This window comes from Haemorhous mexicanus, chromosome 7 (genome assembly GCF_027477595.1).
Source record: "Haemorhous mexicanus isolate bHaeMex1 chromosome 7, bHaeMex1.pri, whole genome shotgun sequence".
NCBI lineage: Eukaryota > Metazoa > Chordata > Aves > Passeriformes > Fringillidae > Haemorhous > Haemorhous mexicanus.
Window position 1 is genome coordinate 2,784,631 of NC_082347.1, and position 4,318 is coordinate 2,788,948.

At 50.5% G+C, this 4,318-nt stretch overlaps 1 non-coding gene across 1 annotated transcript; it reads left to right on the forward strand.

Moving 5' to 3' along the window:
- Window positions 1-320: 320 nt before the first annotated feature.
- TRNAS-UGA (transfer RNA serine (anticodon UGA)) lies at window positions 321-402 on the forward strand. Its single transcript has one exon. It is a non-coding gene; the product is annotated as a tRNA-Ser (tRNA).
- Window positions 403-4,318: the final 3,916 nt, after the last annotated feature.

Here is a 4,318-nt window from a genome sequence, read left to right on the forward strand (position 1 = left end):
AAAGTACAACCAGGAAAAACATTAACGCCACTGAAAGCTAACGCAGCGCCTAATGGCCGCTGTCTATGCAGAAGTTCCCGGTTGCCTCCTCCCGGCCAGGCTCAGGTTTCATTCCCGGGAGCGGGCGCGGCCTCCGTGCCTGAGGCTGAGACTCTCCGGTGGGAATTGGGATTTGTTCCTCCTGCGCCGCTCCCGCCGAGCCGCGGCCGCCATTGCTGCGGGGCGCACCGCGGCCGGCCATTGGCTGTGCGGTTTTGGGCGGGGCCTGCGGCGGGCGGAACGCCCTATAAGGCCGCAGCCCGGGAGCAGCGCTAGCATCAGCAGCGATGGCCGAGTGGTTAAGGCGTTGGACTTGAAATCCAATGGGGTCTCCCCGCGCAGGTTCGAACCCTGCTCGCTGCGGCCCGGAGGGGCTTCGGTTTTTTGTTTCTCCCGTTCCCTGCCGGGTGCGTCTTTTGTTGCTCCCGGCTCCTCTCCGGCAACGGCAGCGCCCAGAGCGGTGGGCTGGGATAAGGGCACAGAGCGGGGCAGTTCCGCACAGCGATCATCCGCTGCTGCTGCTGGTCCCGGGGCAGCGGCAGGGCCGCCTCCAGCCGGCTCTGGAACATCGCCCGGAGGAGCCTGCACGGCCCCTCTGGGCAGGCTGGGCCGCTGCTCGGGCACTGCAGCGGAGAGAAGCACCTTCGGGAGGCAGTTCTGGTCACTGCCTCTTGGCCCATTGCTGGGCACCCCCGAGCAGAGCCTGGCTCCACCTTCCTGACGCCCCCTTTGGATATTTGTACGCAGTCATCTCTTTGTGACACGGAATAGGCCCAGCTCCCTCAGCCTTTCCTCATGAGAGATGCTCCAGTCCCCCCATCATCCTTGCTGCCCTGTGGTATTTATCTTACTGCAGCTCCTCGGGCCGTGCCCACCTGCTCCTCCAGTGGCCCTGCCAGAAGGAACAGTCGTGCCAAAGCTGCAGCAGCGCCCAGGGCAAGGTTCTGGCGTTGCACCTGCAAGCAGTGACAAGAGCCTCGATGGAGGTGGGAGAGCAGCACCTGGGGGTTGGTGCTCTTTCAGCAGCTCAGCTCAGACAGCGTCCAGCTGCAAAGCTCAGCATTCATCCAATGCCTAACACACAAACAGTGTCCTGATTCACCCAAAGGTGTGTTGTTCCGCCCCCACATCCTACAGCTGATACAAAACAAATTAAATCTTGTCAGCACAAGGCTTCTCTATAAGGAATGGACTTGCTCCATCAAACCTTGGCTTTCCTGAAGGAAGCTGATTCCTCCTGGACCTTCACTGGGGGGCTCTCAGTCCTCTTTTCCTGCCTTCTGCACATGCATGATGCACATACACACACAGTATGGTGTTGACGGGGAAAAAAAACGACAGAAAAGTTATTATGCCATTAATAACCAGGAAAAACAAAACAAGGCAGCATTCCCCAGCCGTCCATGATTGGCTCAAACTGAGCTCTCACCACCCAGGTGTGTCAGGCTCCTCTACGTGTGGCCCCAGCCCCAAGGAAGGGCTGCAAACCCTGCCAGCAGCAGGGGGAGCGTGTGCGCCGGGCTGCAATCGAACCCCGGCACGAACGAAGTGATCATCGCCATCTGCCCGTCTGACAGGGACAGCTCAAGCTTTATCTTTTGCTGCGTAATTTCATCAGCTTTACAACAGCCTCACTGCTTGCACCTTCATATCCTGAAATGAGAGATGAGCCTGCTGGGAAGCTAAGATAGCAATGTTCATGCTCAGGAAATTAAAGATCCACAGTATCTCTTTTAATAATCAGGATACTGGCTTCTATTATAGAACATATAAACTGCCTTTGTTAAAAATCTCATTTAAAGAGGAAAACAAACAATCAAGAAACGACCTTACCTATCATTCAGCATTACTCAGCCTGAGATTTTAAGTCATGTACTGTCTGTGTTTATTGTCCAAACTAACTCTTACTCTGTCACTTGGCAAATGTTGGCAAAGCAACTTCTCAAATACTGGCAAAACAAAAAGGTTGAGGATGTTTTAGTTCTTGACAATCTTATCTATTCTGCACTTGCATGAGTATAACAGCAGCAATTAAAGATATAATCATTTTATATCATTCCAGAATCCCCCAATGCTATTCAGTTTCAGTGTAAATAACTAGCTAAGTAGTTGCTTAATTTCTGTTTAAAAATAGTTCAAATGCCTGGGAACACAGCATTGAACAATGTTCCCTATACTCTGTATTTTATCATCATACACCTGCACCCCATCTGCTGTCTTGTAACTTCCAGATGAAAACTCCTCAGCCTTCACAAGTCCAGTGGTGGCTGGGTTTCATCAACACTGTTGTCTGGACTCCAGAGGATCTGGGCTCCCCTCACAACTGTTTATTTTCATACCAAATCACTCAGAGCTGCAGCACAACACAGTAAATCAGAGCCCTCACATACCCAAAACAGCCAGGACTCTTTACTGCCCACCTAAGCAATTCCCAAGGGGAGCTTAAGAAGAAAATAGGAGCTTACCATGTCTTCAGAGGGCTGCCCTCCTCCAGCCTAGGCCCTAATCTAATAAATAGTGTCTGGCTTGCTGTTTCCCCTTTGCCACTGCCTCCACTTTGCAAAGAGAGTTAAAGATCTCAGTGGGCCCCTGAAAACCACGAACTTCTGACTCTGTTGCCTCAATCACACCTTCACAGAGCCTGAGATCCACCACAACCCCTGCCCCAGCAAAAGCTCCAGCATGTGAATTACGTTTGGTGCTCACCAGTGCAGGGGCCAAAGCACCCCATAACTGCTGCTGAGATGTCAGCTGGGACATTCACTGGCTCTCTTCACACTACTAGCAAGAAGCTTCTAAAAGCACTGTACATTTCAAGAAGCAGATAAGCAGTTTCTGCTTGGGGTGTAGACCCTGAATGATCTAACACTGACTAAGCTGTCAGGTGCTTTCTTTACTTTCTACCAGGAGGGAGAACTGGGCTGCCCACTCATTCCAGTGAACTCTTGTTACTGGCCAACAGGTCAGGTCCCACCTGGTTCTGGGGAATGAAAAGCAGAAGAGGGTGCACAGGCTCTTCTTGTTTTCCAATCCATCTGAGTTTGCTCTGCTAGGAACAGATTAATTCAACTCAGGAAATACAGAAAAGTAGACCATTTCAAGTTTAACATGTACAGAAATGGAACAAAAGGAGTCTTTATTGGTGGCACTGGTTTACTGGAACACCAGTTAGAACCTGCCCTCCTCATGAGGACAAGTACAAATTACAGGGCTGATCTCGAGCAGGTTGTTGCAAAACACAACTTTTGCCATGAGCTTTTACTGGGCTAAGAGCCTTCCGAATGTCTGCAGTTATTCATCCAGAACAAACATCCAAAGGTTCATTGCCAAAACCAACCACGCAATAATTGGCCAATAATGACATCATTTTTAACGACACAAACTATTCGTTTGCTGTTCAAAGGTCTATTGTGTGTTCACTTCTCAAAGGAAGCCAGCTCATTAGGTGCTAAATCATCCATCCAACTACCCCCTTTTACCTTTACCGGGAAGTGAAATGGGCAGAGAATCTGGGCTGCCATCTGATTCAACGTGCTCCAGCTGGCTGCATTCCCATCTTTTTCTTGGAGGGAAAATTGTTCCCTATTACTCAGTATCCTTCACATACAGTAAGAGTTTATTCTGTTACAATTGTTTGATAGACATTATATAAAATGGACCAAAGTCCTTCTTGAGCAAATACCTTTGTATAAAGTAAAGCAGCAAATGCACCAGAAAAAACCAAACCAGTTACATTTAACAAATGTTACAGAGAATTATTAATCTCATAATATTTGCAGCTGCAAAATATGCAAGGGAAAAGCATGTAGAATGAAAGGTGATGTGCTATAGAACTGGCTCTTGGTACCAGTGCCACCCACCCTAGGCCAGCGTGGCTGCAGCAGCACAGCTGCGGCACAGCTTTCACCAGCTGAGAGCAGCAGCAGTGACACGGGGACAGCCCCAGGCGAGCGCCGCCTGCAGGGCACAGGTGCCCACGAGGTCAGTGAGATCCCACCCCTGCTCCTGGGCTCCAGCGACAGCACTTGGGGCACAGCAGGCTGCAAACAGCCCCCAGGCAGGAGGGGCACAGCCACACACACCCCTCCAGGGACAGACAGCAGACTGTTCCCATGTGGGGACAGCTCTGCACTCGCCAGGTGACACTTTCCATTGCACTGCCTGCGATTCCCAACTGGACTCCTTAAGCTTTTACCCACTAAGATGACAAATAACAAGAAATTCCAAAGGAATCTCTGTGGTGGGTGGAGGATTTAATTAAAAAGATGAAAGAAATCTC